Here is an 18,180-nt window from a genome sequence, read left to right as displayed (position 1 = left end):
AAAAAAAAAAAAAAAATCTGTCTACAAGCCATACTTGGTGCTTGATTTATTATTGGAGATCTCTCCTGTAGAGGATACTTGAAAATGTAAGGCAGATGATGTGTTCTAAAACAAAATCATTTCTGAAATGCATAGCATGCTGGTGATAGAGTATGCTGTGCTCATTGCTGACTTCTGTGGGCATAGAGCCTTGAATTTTTAATGTAATCAGATCCATTTCAAGCATGTGGTTGCAGAATGGACTGACCTGGGTGGGCCTGGCTGCTGTGCTGACCTGGCAGATGCTGGGGAACTGGATGGTAATAGGACAGCCTGAGTGACAAGGTCCAGAAATGTATAGTCAAGAATTTGTGCATGAAACAAATATGACTTTTTGAGGAACCAAGTGAAGATGAGTGAATGAAAGGGACTAAATCAGAGACTAAAGGGAAGGTGGTAGGTGACAGTGAATGCTATATTATAATAGTTATAGTAATCAAAAGTGAGAGCAAATAGTCCAGAACTGTAGCAGGGAAAGGGAGAAGTTTGGATTTAATCACAGAGAATAATACCAACCTCGATTCTGACATGCACTACTTTGGAGATATTACCCCCATTTAAAGGGAACCAGGATAAATTTATTGACCAAATCCTCTAAAGCAACAATAAGCAATTGGAATTTTATATTACTATGACTATGTAAGATCATATACATCATTCACTTCATATTTAAAACAAAACTTGCAATTATTAAAAATTGAGCCTCATTCTTGCTGTTGAGTTTTAAGTGTTTACATGTCTTAGAATGGGTAAAATACTTACCTATATAATCTTCCTGAGTTTTCCTTATACTGGTAATAATGTCTTTTTTTTAGTAATAATGCTATTGACTGGCTTTTTAATAATAATTTACAAGTTTTTCAAAATACTTACACACACTGTTTTTCATTTGAACTTAAATCATCCTTGAGTAGGAGGACAATAATTACTTTTCTCTTTGGAAAGAAAAGGGTATTGAAAATTGGACCATTTAAGTACATTATTCAGTAATTAAATACCATGGTCAATAGAGTGTGCTTCCCGAATGCCTTCTGATGTTTTCCACATTGCACCTGTTTTCTTCTGAATCCTCATCAAATTGGATACTTGTTTTTACCTGCCTCCATGTATCCTAGGGCTTCATTTTAATCTGTTTTATCAACACATATATTAGTGTTTCCCCATGGGTTTAAAAAGAACATTACCCCTTAACTCTATTTACCCCTTAACTCTATTCATTTTCATTTTCTGTTTTAAGTTACATATGTTGATCATTTTTCCTGTTTTGTTTACATATACATTTAGAATTTACTTTCTAAAGGTTTAAAGTCTTATGGTTCAAAGGTGAAACTTCTATCCAGAACTACTGAAGATGAAAATAGAGACTGTCAGACAGTGTATTCTATAAATTGTCATGTAGAGGAAAGGTTTTGAAAATAGCATCAAAATGATTAACTCCAGAGTAAATATGTCACCATAACTTGAAATTTTCACCATCAGAGATGTCTTCCTTGTGTTAAGACTTTGAATCTGTAGAGATCTTGATGCCCTAATCTTTCTACAGATATGAAATGTACTCCTGGATGAGCCAGCCTCTGAACCAAACAATTACATAAATTTTGAGAGAAACAGACCTGCTCTGGGGAGTCCCTTTCCTGCCAGACACTATGAACCCCATGATCAAACTAAGACTAGTGGCATGAAATGTTCCTGAGTCATAGCCACAAAATAACCACATTTATAGGAGATGCTTCTTGGGAATTGTGGAGGTTTGATAGTGCAAGCAGAATGAGTGTCCAAGCACTCTAACTGTCCTGATAAGTCCACCCCAGTGTTCCCCAGGCCCTGGCTTATTCTAACCCCAGCTGTTCAACCTGCATCCCCAGCAAGGTAGCCCTTGCATGGCATACCAAGGGTGTTCCTTACCTGCACTCACTCCAGCTTTAGCCATCCTACCAAGAAAGCTCTGGCACAGTGTGGTCCAGAACCCATCCCACCCTGCACTCAACCCACCTCTCCTACTAAAGCAGCCTTGGTGCAGCCTATCTCAGAAAACCCCCAACTGCCTGCTGCAGCTTTGGCCATCCCACTAGGGCATCTCAACATGACATACCCTTGACCCACCCCACCGTAGTTTGCACCCAATCCAACTACCCTACAAAGGTGGCCCCAGTGTACAGCACACCCCAGTACCCACTATAGCCTATGCCTACTCAAGCTCTAGCCATCTTACAGGAGTGGCCTTGGTAAGTAAACCCAGAGAGCTTCCAGCCTGTGCCCACTCTAACTCCAGCAAGCTGGCCAAAGTCACCAGCCACACACAGTGTGCACAGGAGACACTTCTCTACAAGGTCACTCTTTCAATACTGGGAGAGGTACTGCTCTGTCTAATGCATAGAAACAAATAATAAGGTTAAACAAAATGTGGCAACAGAAGAATATGTTCCACATGAATTAATAAGATAAATTCCAGGTTGGGGGTACTAACTGATAAAATGGGGATAAGTAATTTACCTGTTAAGGAGGTGAAAATAACAATTATAAAGATGGGCCACCAAACTCAGAAGAATGAAGGAACACAGTGAAAACTTCAACAAAGAATTTAAAAGTATAAGAAAAAACAAATGGATGAAGGATATAAATCAGAGTGGAAAGTACACTGGAAGGAATCAACATCAGGTTAGGGCATACAGAAGAAGGGGCCAGCCATTTGGAAGAGAAAATAATGGAAATTACCCTATCAGTACAGCAAAAGAAAAGAAAGGAAAGGGGGACAGAATACTTATTTGCAAAAAATAACAGCTGAAAACTCTAATTTGAGGAGAAACAGACATCCAGGTCTAGAAAACAGAGTCCCAAGCAAGATAAATCAAAAGAGATTCATTTCAAAACATATTATAATTAAAATATCAGTAAGATAATGAGGGAATCTTAAAGACAGCAAAAGAAAAAAGTAGTAACATACAAGGAAAAGCCTGCAAAAATATCTGGTAATTTTTCAGCAGAAATTTTGCAGGCCAGAAGACAGTGGCATGATATAATTAAAGTGCTGAATGGGGAAAACTTACTGGCAAGGCTATCATTCAGAATTGATTCAGAAAGAGATAAAGTTTCCCAGATAAAAATAAAAACCGAGGAGTTATTCACTACTGAACTTACCTAACAAGAGATGTTAGAGGTTTTTCTTAAAGCAGAAAAGAAAAGGCTATAACTAGATATACAAAAATATGTGAAAGAAAAAAATCTCAAAGGTAAAGGCAAATATATAGGAAAGGCAGTGGATCAGCCACTCAAAATCTAATATGAATGTTAAGAGACAAAAGACAGTAAAATCAACTATCACTACAGTAAGTAGTTAAGGGATACACGAAATAAAAAGGTGTAAAATGTGATGTCAAAACATAAAACATAGAAGGTAGAGTAAAAATGTAGCACTTTTTGAATGCATTCCAACTTAAGAACTATCAACTTAATAGGCTTAGTTTTTTAAAGAAGGAACATAAAACCCTCTGCATAAAATTCTGTTTTGATGGGCATTATTGTTCTTTTTGCTTTTAAATTGAAAATAACAATAATTAAGCCCTTAAAGCTTCCATAGATGAAGCTTTTTTCTCCTATTAAGAAGAAATCAGGCTGTTTGTACACAGGACCTAATTAATATAACTAGTTTCATCATAGTTATCAACCTCCTACAAATTTTGTACTCTAGATGTACAATCTGCATGGAATTCCCTGAATCTTCACTATGGAGAAAATTACTGGTTACAGAGCTTACCAAATAGAACTATAAAGAAATATACCTATCAGAATGACAGGTTTCATTTACCAGAAAATTTCAAAATATTGTCAGTATGATATCCATTAAGAAAGTTTTCAGTGAAATAATAAAAAAAGGAATGAGGGGAAAAACAAAACACAAAAAAACAAAATCCATCTATATGGTGTCTACAAGAGACTCACTTCAGATCTAAAGACATAGACTAAAAACAAGGGGATGGAAAAAAGATAATTTCATGTAAATGGAAATGAAACAAGAGCTGGAGTAGCAATGCTTCAATCGGATGAAATAGACTTTAAAACAAAGACTGTAATAAAAGAAAAAATGCATTACATAATGATAAAACGGCCAATCCAAGAAGAGCATATAACATTTTAAAAATTTTATTTAAATTCAATTTGCCAACATAAAGTACACCACCAAGTGCTCATCCCATCAAGTGCCCTCCTTAGTGCCTGTCACCCAGTCACCCCATCCCCCCACTCACTTTCCCTTTTGCAACCCTTTGTTTGTTTCTCAGAGTTAGAAGTCTCCCATGGTTTGTCTTCTTCTCTAATTTTCTCCACTCAGTTTCCTTCCTTCCCTTACGGTCCTTTCACTATTTCTTATATTTCACAAATGAATGAAATGACTTATTTCACTCAGCATAATACCCTTCAGTTTCATCCACATAGATGTAAATGGTAGGTATTCATCCTTTCTGATGACTGTGTAATATTCCACTATATATATATATATATATATATATATTCCACTATATATATATTCCACTATATATATATTCCACCATATATATATATATATATATATACATATATATATATATATATATATATATATATATGTAAATGGTAGGTATTCATCCTTTCTGATGGCTGGGTAATATTCCATTATATTATTTATATATATATATATGTATATATGTATAATATTATCATATATATATAATATATCACATCTTCTTTAGAGGATATAGCATTTGTAAATATTTATGCCCCCAAAATAAGAAAACCTAAATATCTAAATATCTAAAGCTAGTATTAACAGATATAAAGGGAGAAATTGGCAGTAATACAACAGTAGGGGACATTAACACCCCATTTAGATCAAGGGATAGATCCTCCAGACAGAAAATCAGTGAGGCAACATCAGCCTTATATGACACAGTAGACCAAATGGACTTAAAAGATGTATGCAGAATACTTTATCCTAAACAGTAGAATACACATTATTTTCAAGTGCACAGAACATTGTTCAGGATAGATCACATGTTAGGCCACAAAACAAGTCTCAATAGCTTGAATAAGATTGAAATAACATGAAACACATTTTCAATCACTATGATATGAAACCAGAAATCAATACAAGAGGAAAATTAGGGGCAGCCCGGATGGCTCAGCAGTTAGTGCTGCCTTCAGCCCAGGGCATGATCCTGAAGACCCAGGATCGCTTCCCACGTCAGGCTCTCTGCATGGAGCTTGCTTCCCCCTCTACCTGTGTCTCTGCCTCTCTCTCTCTCTCTCTGTCACGAATAAATAAAACTTTAAAGTGAAAAAAGAAAAAATTAAAAACCCACTTAACAATTGCATCAAAAAAAAAAAGAAACATAAAATAATAGGAATAAATTTAACCAAGAAAGTGGAAGACCTATATTCTGAAAACTGTAAGACATTGATGAGAGAAATTGAAGATGACAAGTGAAAAGACGTCATATTCATCTTTGGAAGAATTAATATTATTAAAATGATCATGGTACCCAAAGCAATCTACATATTCAGTGCAATACCATCAAAATGACAATGGTATTTTTCAAAGAACTAGAACAAAGAATCCTAAAACTTGGATGGAACCACAAATCCTAAAATTTGATGGAATCATAAACAGCCTTAAATACCTAAAGCCATCTTGAGAAAAAAGAACAAACCTGGAGTTATCATGTTCCCTGATTTCAAACTACACTACAAACTACAGTAACCAAAACAATATAAACTGTCTTGGTAACAGACACATAGGAAAATAGAACAGTATAGAGAGGTGAGAAAGAAACCGACACTTATATGGTCAGTTAATCTATGACAAAGGAGGCAAGAATATACATGGAGAAAATATATGGTGAGATAAATACATAGAGAAATACATGGAGAAATAAGTCGTGCTAGGATAACTGAGTAGCTCCACACAAAATGAAATTGGACGAGTATCTTGCACTACATACAAAAATAAACTCAAAATGGAGTTTTTCAAGATTTGAATGTAGACCCTGAAACCATAGCCTCCTGGAAGAAAGCATAGGCAGTAAACTCTTTGAAATTAGTCTTACCAATATTTTTCTTACTAGTATCTCTTCATCAAGGGCAAAAAAAAAAAAAAAGCTAAAATAAATGAGATTACATCAAATTAAAAACTCTTTTGTGCAGTGACAGAAACCAACAAAACAAATAGCAACCTACTGAATAGGAGAAAACATTTGCAAATGATACATCTGATAAGGTTAATGTAATATTCAGAATATATAAAAGTCTTATACAACTTAATATCAAAAAAGAAAACAATTCAATTAAAAAATGGACAGAGGGGTCATCTGGGGACTCGGTGGTTGAGTGTCTGCCTTTGGCTCAGATCGTTATTCCTGGGGTCTGGAGATCTAGTCCCATATCAGGCTTCCTGCATGGAGCCTGCTTCTCCCTCTGCCTGTGTCTCTGCCTCTGTGTGTGTGTGTGTGTCTCTTATTAATAAATAAGTAAAATCTCAAAAAAATGGACAAAGGACTTGAATAGTATTTTTCCACAGAAGACATACAGATGGACAATAGGCACATGAAAAGACACTCAATACAATTAATCATCAGAGAACTGCAAAACAAAACCAGAATGAGATAGATATCTTTCTAACCTATGAGATTGATTATTATCAAAAGATTTTTAAAAATAACAAATCTGGGCAAGGAGTGGAGAAAAGGGAACCCTCCTACCCTGTTGGTAGAAATGTAAATTAGTACAGCTATGGAAAACAGTATAGAGATTACTCCAAAAATTTAAAATAGAACTTCCATAAAAATCTAAATAAACTCCACTTCTGGATATTTATCCAAAGAAAACAAAAAGATATATGCAACCCTATGTCCATTGCAAGATTATTTATAGTAGCTAAGATATGGAAGCAAGATACCTAAGTGTGCATCAACAGATGAACCAATAAAAAAGATGTGATATATACATCTCATATACATAGATATATGTGTGTTCACATGTATATGTATGTAGGCAGTAGAATACTACTCAGCCATAAAAAAGAATGAAATCTTTCCATTTACAACAACATAGATACACCTACAGCATATTATGCTAAATGAATTAAGTCAGGCAGAAAAAGACAAATATATGATTTCACTTATATGTGAAGTCTAAAAAGATAAAACAGAAACAGATTCATAAATGCAGGAAATTCTTGGATACCAGAGGAGGTAGGGTTGGTGTGCAAAATAAGTTAAGGGGATTAAAAGGTTCAAATCTTCAACTATTAAATAAAAAGTCATGGGTGTATAATGCACAGCATAGGAAAGAGTATTATTGTAATAACTTTGTAGGGTCACAGATGGTAACAGGATTTATTGTAAGAATCATTTTATATGTATGAAAATATCATATACACTACACTACAGTGTACAAACAAAAGTAATAGGATATTTTATGTAAATTGTACTTCAACTAAAAAAATGATGAAAGATGCATAAATAGTTGCTTCACAATCCTAAATGAACTAAATATTCACTAAAAATGAAACCCAAGTGACTGCAGCTGTCATTTTCAATGCTATTGTTTTAACCAGTTTTAAGGGGGACCAATTAATTAATTTGCGAACAGACACAGCTGAAGATATGGAAGTATCTGGAGAGAGTATATGCTGCGGTTGAGTTTGGAATACACAAAAAGATGAAATATAAATTTTACGTATGTTATAATTTTGTCTAGGGCAAGTTCTATAAATACATAACATTTTTCCCTTCAGTAAACTGAACTGTCATAGTAAGCAGAGTATTATAAAGACTTTTTTTTTACACTAAATAAAGCATTCTGGAAATTATCTAAGTAATTTAAGTCCAAAATATTTTTGTACCAATGCTTTCTATTCTACCATATATAACTACCAACTCAGTTTTCCATTTCAACATTTTTCTGGGTGTGTGCTGTTATAGAGGTACATTCTTTTTATTTTATCAGCCACATACCAAATGAACCATTCTGAAATTTTATATGCAGCATGAATGAATTTGACTATATTTGTCTAATTTTGCTTTCCCTGGTTGTGGTTACAAAGATGAGTTAAAATCAATAGGAATTGGTGCTATTCTTAGCATAGTTGAAGATAATAATTTGTGTTAATTTCTGGATATTAGATTGAACCATGAGAGGCAAGCAAGACCTCTGGACAGAAGCCAAGTCTATTGAACCATGCCATATAACTGGGACACTGTAAACTCTCAAGAAACACTCATCTCCATCTTCTCTCTCTCTCTTTTTTTTTTTTTTTTTGGCAGAAACCATGCTTTCATCTCTTGTTGTTGGGGCACTTATGGAACACTAGTAGAAATTGGTTTCTGTTAGGCTAGGGCTTTTCCATGCAGTGTGGCTTATCACTGAGATGGTCATGTGAAATCTAAATGGATCACAAATGAGGTAGATCATATTTAAATATTGTGATTCTGTAATTTTATCATTATTAATTTTATCATTATTCACCCAAGCTATTTATGCATTGCTATTCTCATCTTCATATTTTAAGTGATGAGAGTTTCTAATAACCATATTTTAAGAAGTGAATTTCTATAAAGGCTTTGTTTTTTTTCTTAATCCAGCTATACTAGATACTAATAAATCAATAAACTATTTTTTTCTTTATCACTGGATATAGAGATGAGAGCATTTGGAAATTATACATTTGTTCTTGCATTATATCTTAATACAGATCAATTCATTTAAAACAATTATGGAAAGAAAATCTTAAAAATTTCAGATGTGAATAGGAAAAAGTAGTATGGAGATAATGAATGTGTCTCTAGATTTAAAAAAAGTATTTTTTTAACAAAAATATTAAGCATGAAATTTTCAATTAAGATATTGTTATTATGTTAGTGGAGAAACTGCAAAATGAAATGCTTTTCTCATAGTTTTTTTATAGTATAACTTAGAAATATCTGTACATATTTTGAAACTCATATTATTCAAGGTTCTGGTACTTATTATTCTTGATGGACTTTCAGAAGTACTTAGAGATATGCTCTTTTAGTCAATTATTGTTACAATAATTCTGCATAATAAAATCATAAATCTCACTGGCATTCACAATTGTATGAGTCAGGATCCTCCAGACAAAATCCAGTTTGATACCTATACATCTGGATATATACAATGAAATTAATTTCAAGGAATTGACTCACACTACTGTGGAGGCTAGCAAGTCTGATCTAAAGGATAGGCTAGAAGTCTGGAAATGATGCAGAAATTGGTCCTGCAGTCTTGAAGCAAGTGCTCTTTATCAGAGAAATGTCTGAGTTATCTAGAATAACCTTATTTGTTTAAAGTCAACTGATTGTAGATGTTAGCCATGTCTACAAAATACCCCCACAGCAATACCAACGTTAGTGTTTGAGTGCATAACTGCATACCAGGTTGAAAAACTGATTTGGCCAAGTTGGCACACAAAAATGAACCATCACAGTCCACTCCTTGTCACCTTGGCACACAAACACATCTCAACCTACTTTAGTTTCCAAATAGAATCCAGAAAGTCATACTTCCTACCAAGAAAATACAACTATCCTTTCGGCAACCTAAAGTACACTAATCACTTCCTTTGAAAGGAATGCAGAGTCTATGAATGATATTCATTCTTCTCCTTAATATACTGTAACCTAAATGTTGTGATATAAAAGTTTGTATTATTAATAAATTATATGTTAGATGAGAGGGGAATAAGAGAGGGAAGAAAATAAAGACATGTGATACACATATGCACACACACACATATATATATACACACAAATATATACACATTTATATTATATATACATATTTAAACACATACATTAATGTATAGTATATAATACATTATGTATGTTATACACACACAAATTCATAACAAAATGATGAAGAAATACAAATTACAGTCTTCATTTCTGCCATTGAACAACATGGTTATAGCTGTTATTTATCTTCTTCCACTATCCATTGCATATTCCTTTGCCTCAGCAAGCACCTCAGCTGGTTGTGGTTCTTTATCTCATAGAGTGATCCATACTTTCATTCCTAGAGGGTCTGGCCCATTAGCAATTGTGTTTTAATTATTTGTTTGTTTTTTTTCCACAAGCCATAGTAATAGTAAGAGAAGTCCTAATGTACCTCCTGTATTTCACACAGATTCCTCATTACTTTATTGTGAAGTATCAGTCCAATTTCCCTTGGAGGTCAGGATCAATCACCCCATCTGGTAAAGTAACTCCTTCTTTGCCTGTTGGTTCAATCATGAGGAGCCTACAGTGGATAGGCAACAGTCTTATTTTCCAGTTCAATGGAATCATTGTGTCTCCTGCTAGAAGCATTTCTCTCTTTGGAACAAAGACTTCTAGACCAGCAGAGCCAAAGTTCCCAAGAATAAGAAGTAAAAATTTTGCTAGTAGGCCACTCAGGATAATAGTGAGTGGTGCCACATCCATTTCCTCTTTTGACTCTTGGACCCATCAATCCTTGCAATGGGAGAAAGAGTATCACATATATGATGCCAATTCAGAGCATATACAGCCTTTGGAGAACCTTATCCAGGTCCTGCAAGATATTGCTAATTGACACTGTAATTAAGTCTTCTTAAGGCCATTACATTGTTCTGTCAAGCCAACTGTTCCAGGATGGTGAGGCACATGATAAGATCAGTAAATTCCATGATCTTGAGCCTATTCCCCACTTCATCTATGGTTAAGTGAGTTTCTTGATCAGAACCAGTGCTGTGTGGAATACCATGACAATGGTTAAGGCATTCTGTAAGTTAGTATGGTAGTTTTGGTAAAAGAATTGCATATAGGATAGTCAAGTCTGTATCCAAAATGTTTACTCCAGAAAGAAAAAAACATTTCCCATTCTAATATGGAAATAGTCCAGTGTAATCAAATTGTCACCCGAAGCTGGCTAGTCATCACAGGGAATGGTGCTACATTGGATTCAGCATTGATCTCTGTTATTGGAAGATTAGATGTTGAGCAGCAACTGTAGCCAAGTTGACCTTTGTGAGTGGAAGTACATGTTGCTGACCCATTAAGGTACTCTATCTCTGCCACAAATTGCACTTTGTTCATCTGTCCATTGGGCAATGACAGGAAAAGATGGGTAAAAAAAAGGCTGATTGGTATCTGAAGAACAGCCCATCCTACTATTCACTTGATTATTAAAATCTTCCTCTGTTTAACTCACCCTTTAGTGAACATTTATGTGGGATACAACTATCTTTGTGTTTTTTGTCCATTTCAGAGAAATCTATCCTCATAATTGTTACTCAGACCTTCTTGTCACTTATTTTACCAGTCACATTTTCCCAACTCCCTGATCATCCATCCAAATTATAGACCATAGTCCATTAATCCATATACACTCATAACTCTGTCCATTTTTCCTTCTGAGCAAAATGAACAAACAAGTGCACTGCTTGAAGTTCTGTCAAATGAGAAGATTTCTCTTCACCACTGCACATCAGGAGTATTCTGGAAAGGGGTTATAGGGCTACAGCTGTCCACTTTTAGGTGATGCCTATGCAATGTGCAGAATTATCTTTAAACCAGGCCTGACCCTTCACTTCCTCAGTCATCTGATTGTAAAGAACTCCACATGAGGCCATAGCCACAAGCTGGAAGAGAGAAGTCATGTGGAGCCAGGAGGCTGAGCCAATGGCATTTGAACTACTTCTCCATGCAACTTACTTATGCATTTATATGGTTTGGTGAGTTAGAAAACACCTAATTCAAGATAAGCATCTCAGGTCACATGATGAGTTGGTGGCCCATGGTCAAGCAATCAGTCTCTACCAAGGCCCTGGAGGAGATTAAGAGCTGTTTCTGAAATGGATGCATGCAATGCAGAAGATGGCAAAGCTTTGCTCCAGAATCCTTATGATCTGGATTGAAATTCACCTATAGGAACCTGCCAAACTCTGCAAACAGCATCCTTAGGTGCCGCTGACACTTTAGGCACCTTGGATCTGACAGGTCATAAGACCCAAATGGTAGATCAGCTTACACAGCAGCCTGGAAATGTTGTAGAGCCTTCTCTTTTTCTGGGACCCACTTAAAATTGGCAGCTTTTTTAGTCACTTAGTAAATTGGCAGTAGTAGGTTACCCATGATGACTGTTGCCTGCAAAGTCCAAAGAAGCCCATTGGGCATTTTGCCTTTTTTTTTTCGGTTATAGGAAAGGCCATATACAACAACTTATCCTTCACTTTAGAAGGGATATCTCAATGTATCTCATACCACCTGACCTCTATAAGAAAAAGATCATCTACGAGTTTTTGTTGGATTTATGCCCCACTCTCTAACACTTTATCTTACCAGTAAGTCTACAGTTGGTGCTTCTGTTTGCTCACTAGGTACAATCAGCATAATGTCATCAAAGCAAAGGCCCAGTGTGAAATCTTGTGGAAAGGAAAGAAGTTCAAGATTCCTGTGGCCTAAATTATGACTTATGGCTGGAGGTTAACATATCCTGAGGTAGGACAGTGAAAGTATATTGTTGGTTTTCTCAGTTGAAAGCAAACTCTTTTTCATGAACAAAGGATAATTATTGAGGAGAAAAGCATTTGTCACATCAATAGCTACATGGCAGGTACCAGAAGATGTGTTAATTTGCTAAAGAAATGAAACCATATCTGCTACAGCAGCTGCAAGTGGCGTCATCACCTAATTAAACTTATGATAATCCACTGTCATTCTCAAGACCATCTGTTTTTCTGCACTAGCCAGATAGGTGAGTTGAATGGGAATGTAATGGGAATCATTACACCTCTGTACTCTTGAAGTTCTTGATGGTGGCACTAATATCTGCAATCCCTAAAGAAATGCAGTACTGTTTTACTATTTCTCCGGGTAGATACCATTCTAGGGGCTTCCACTTGGCCTTTTCTATCGTAATAACTCTCACTCCCAGAATAAGAAAATAAGAAACAATGTGGAGATTCTACTAGTTGCTGAGTTTATCTATTTCAATTCTGTATTCCAGAGCTCTGGCAATAACCACAGGATGGATTTGAGAGTCCCCTAAATTCACTGTGAGATGGGTCTGAGTCAAAATTCCACTTATCACCTAACCTTTGGAAGCCCCAGTGCTAACTGAGGGAACACTGTGATGTTTTTGAATCTCCTGGAATTAGTGTTATGTCAGTTAAGAACGAATATGCAGTCGTCCCTGAAAAGTCTGGTTATTTCCTTTTCCTCAATGGACAGTTGCCCTGGTAGGAGGCCATATATCCTTGACCTTCTAGGAAAGCTGGAGAGAGATTAACCAGGGTCTTTTTTCCAAGGGAACCCATCCTTCCCCCATTCATGGGTCTCAGGACCTACAAACTGGTTCAGGTTTGGGAAGTGATTGAAGGCCCATGACTGTTTTGGTGGTTCAGGATAGACTGTTCACTGGACCTATAATTCTTCTGCTTTTTTAGATCAAGTTAAGAAATAAATAGGCTTCCCATCTATTTCACTTTTAGGAAGGCATGATCAACTTGTCAATGTCTGAAAATCAGACTATTCTGATTACTGCTTTGAAGATTGATGTCCATTATGGTAACTATAGCCACTTCATCTTTGGTGATTAAGTGCTGCCACTCAGCCCCTGCCATCCCAGGATGCAATTTCTCTCCTGCATTTAAGGACCCCAGTGCAGTGGCAACACTTCTCACTTTAACTTCTAACCTACAGAAGTGACCACAGAGTTCTTCAGTTGTGTTTGGTTCCTATAACAAATCCTTGCCTCACAGTCATTGTCAAAGCTGTGAGTGAGCACGTTTCACATGATAAACCCATTCTGACACCCCAATCTCTTTAAGCCTTTGAATATCTTTATCTACCTTAAATCAAAGCAGGTCTGGCATTTCTAACTCTCCTATTGTGGGCCATGTTTTGGTCTGTGTTTTAGTCAATCAGACAAACAAAGTGGTAGAGCCCTCCTAACCCCACACAGTAAAACATTAACTGTAAAATCTCTGCTTCATTAGGCCATGTAGGTAAATCTGTCCTAATTCAACTTTATGTCTTTCCATCATTATCTCATATTCTTTTTTTTTTTAAATCCCACATCCTTAAACTGTCATCACATCTCCTTATGGGTCACATTTTGATTAAGAGTATCCAGTGCTGATATTTTATATATTTCTATAGCTATATTAGTGCTTTCTTTCACAGTGGAAATAAAATCACTGGTGCCTTTAAATTTAATCAGATTAGGGAACCAATTCTGGAAACCCCAGAACCAATTCAGAAAACTCCTTAAGGTTCTAGTAAATTGTAGATATTATCCACATTTACAAAGGTTTTCTCATGGCAGAACCTAGATCAGATTTTGACTAACTGAGGACTATACCACAGTCAATTTGACACATAAAGTTACCCATTACAAATTCTAAGCCTTTATTTCATTCCAGAGTATGCAGGTTGGCTCTAAGTAAGTCTATTTAGGCAGGGATGTGAGGGCAGCTCAGCTTCACCCCATGTTCTGTGGGCCGTTTAGGAAAGTGTTGCTTTATGTATGTCATTCTGGGGCCAGACCAAGTGGATGGCAGCTTCCTGAAGAGGCTCTTCTAATGCAACAGGTGCAAGAGAGCAGTGGGAACATATGAGGCCATTAAAGAAATCAACACATTATCACTTCAATGGTGGCAGGAGCAAGTCACATAGTTAAGTCTAAAGTCAATATATAGCAAAGCCACTCTCTCCATGATAAATTTATGGATTGGAAGTGGATGCCAGAAAAGATAGAGAATCTGGGTCAATCATTCAATTTTCCACAAGTGTTTACATATTGTAGCTTATGGTTGTTTTCAGACTTGACATCTCTCATTGCATCTGTAGAGAACCAAAAGTTATCAGTATAACCTGTACCTAAATGATAGTGTTCATCTAAAAGATATTCTTTTGCCCTGGTGTTTTATTTTTTAAACCTCTCTTTATTTGTTACTAACTCAGATATATTATTACTGATATATTTGTTGTTTGATAAAGGCTTCCCTCAAATATGAATAATTTATTTCTCTTTTTTTGAATAACTTATTTCTAACACCATATGCTGTCTGAAAAATATAGATATAGGAACAAATACATATTTCTATTTCTATAAATGTACATGGAAATAGGCTAAAGGGATCAGATAGAATTATATATTTTCTTTTATTGGGAGGTGTAGTGTAATTTTGCATGGATAAATGTTACTGTGGTACATACAGCCTTACAACATGGCTTATTATATGCATGTATATACTTCCTTGCTCTGTCAGCTGACAAGGCCTAAGTAAGTGGTTGAATACATAAATAAATGGGGGAAGAGCAGGCAAATATTCTATCTAGAGCAATTTCAAATATTCATGTAGACACTTTACCCTCATTGAAGGGAAGTGTAACTTCCATTCCTTAAGTATGAGCTGCTCATAGTGACTTCTAGTCAAAGAGCAAAGTGTGGAGAGAGACAGAAAAAAGTAACTTACCAGTGGGGAAACCTGACAAACACTATCCTAGTCAGGTGGTCATAGTCAGCCTTCACAATGGTAAGTCTTGTTGACAACGTGGACCTCTGATACAATGTGAAGAAATGGTACTAATCTCTGTGGTATCCTCCCCAAATCTCATGGCTCTGTGGTATCCTCCCCAAATCTCATGGCTCTGGTATAATCATGAGAAAAACATCAGAATAAGCCCAGTGTAAGTACATTCTACAAATTACTGATTAATACTCCTGAAAACTGCCAAAGTCATTTTAAAAAAACAAAGTCTGAGAAACAGTCACAGCTAAGAGGAGCCTGAGACATGGTGATTAAATATAATATGGTGCCCTGGATAAGATCTTAGAACAGAAAAAGAAAGTGAGAAAAAAAACCAAGAAAATTGGAATCAAGTATAAATTTAATAATAATATATTGGTATTGATGTATCAATTTTAACAAATGTGCATACTAATGTAAGATGTTAATAATAGAGGAAAAAGGAATGTGGGGTATATAGGAACTCTGTGCTATTTTCACAATATTTATGTAAATCTAAAGCTGTTCTAACATAAAAGTTTAGACAAAAAAGACTCAAAAATTTTAAATAAAAAAACTGAACAGCTTTTACTGCAATTTTAAAATTTATAATCACTGAAAATAGTTTCATTGTAGTATGTAATTTATTCTTACCCAGCAATTATGTCATTTTAAATCTCATAATATTTTTTTTTCTAAATAAGCACTGATATTATTACCTAATATTTTGATGAAAGATAATGGAAGATTCAGGAAAAAGAAGGAAAATGTTAAAAATGGTACAGATGCAGGCACAATGTGTCGTATTATTAATGATGTATTAAAATGTATGAAGTAATATTCAGATTATGGCACTAAACATGAGCTTGTGTTTAGACAGATGGTTAAGTACCCTCATGTCTATTTCTCTAGTTGCTTTTTAGTAGCAAGAAATTGCTTCTAGAGATATTATGTTTTTATATGATCAATAAGTATTGAAATTCCACTTTTATATAAAGGAATAACTTTATGTCAAAGTTGGAGATAAACAGATATTTATAGTTTTTTCCAACACAGTCTTTAAGAGCAATTTTGAAAAATAATTTTTAAAACTAACAACAATTTCCCTTGGATATCAAAAAATTAAGTGATTTAAATAGAGAAGGAGATAAACTAGAAGAGACTCTTTTAAGATAGAGAACAAACATGTTTGATGGAAGGAAGTAGGTGGGTGATGGGCTAAATGGGTGATGAGCATTAAGGAGGGCACTTGTGATGAGTACCGGGAATTGTATGCAAGTGATGAATCACTAAGTTCTACTCCTGAAACTAATATTATATTATATGTTAACTAACTAGAATTTAAATAAAAATTTGAAAAAAGATTACCCTCAAAAAATAATTTAAAAAAAGAAAAAACTGATTAAGTAATTTATATCATCAAATTTTAATTTTTATCATCAAATCCCCTTTTATTTGCAAATGACTTGTTGTTACCTAGGTTTACTATAATCAGCTTGCTTATGCATTCCAATAAAGTAAAACCCATGAAACCTATTTAGGGAAAACACTCAATATTTTATGCAGCATGTTCAATTAACTATTGAAGACAGTCAATCTCTTTTCTTGCAGGGGCAATAGTAATAATCCAGTGACAGCATAAGTGAACATCCTGCTTTATTTCACTCACATTTATTTGATAAACACTTACTGTTTATCAACCTAATACAACAGAAAATGACAAAGAAGAACAAAATAATTTACTGTCCCAAAGACTGAGAGGAGGATTAATCTTGAGTCCGATCTTTTACTGTGGAATTCACCATACATTTTACTTTGAGTCTCATTTATGTAAACTATATTATATATTGGCTCTGCAGTTTTTTCATAGTGTCAGGGTGTCAATTTTCTAAGACCATTCTTAGTTTTATTAAGTTTATCATATAACTAAAATGAAATTCTCTAAAAACATTAAAAAAACAAATATGCATTTGTATGCATTTAAGTTTATGTTCACCATTTAGATATTATAATCACCGCAAAATGAATCTGTATTCAGTATTTCACACATCGATTTATCTTAATATTAAATAGTTTGTTTCCTTACATCATACTGTTTGTTAATAAAATTTTAAGTTCCAGAGAGAATTATTCATGCATGTAGCTTTTTAATTAAAAAAAGGAAGATTAGTCAACCTTTTTTCAAGAGATAACCATACGAAAGGCAACATTTAATTAGTCCTTTGAAGTTTCTTTCCCAGTTGCAAAGTCAGGTTTGACAAAGAGCACTAGGAACGCGCCCTTATGGGAAGGGTGGACTCTAACCCAGACCCTGCCTGAATGCTCAGCGGTGCACGGAGATGCACCCACTCAGCCACGCCGCACCAGGACAGTAGGCCTATGCTGCACCAAGGCGAGAGCTAAGACTTTTCTCTTTTCCTTCCACTCTCTTCATCTTGCCCTGGGAATTCCTGTCCTGTCCAGGTGGCTGTGAAAGGTGTGCCCACAGGGTCTGCTCCCTAATTGCTTATGCTTTGCTTTATCAGCGTTCCTTATCCTTACATTAATATAATATAATTATATATTTTTATATTTATGCTTTAAATAATAAATAAATATTAATAATTATAATTATATAGTTA

The 18,180-nt window shown here is 35.1% G+C and overlaps 1 protein-coding gene across 1 annotated transcript in view; it reads left to right on the top strand.

Moving 5' to 3' along the window:
• Window positions 1-18,180, top strand: part of SNTG1 (syntrophin gamma 1) — a 732,034-nt gene that overhangs the window by 442,458 nt on the left and 271,396 nt on the right. The window lies entirely within an intron of this gene.

The sequence above is a fragment of the Nyctereutes procyonoides genome, unplaced genomic scaffold (assembly GCF_905146905.1).
Source record: "Nyctereutes procyonoides isolate TBG_1078 unplaced genomic scaffold, NYPRO_anot_genome, whole genome shotgun sequence".
NCBI lineage: Eukaryota > Metazoa > Chordata > Mammalia > Carnivora > Canidae > Nyctereutes > Nyctereutes procyonoides.
Note: the sequence above shows the minus strand (reverse complement) of the source record. Positions and strands in the feature narration are given on the sequence as shown.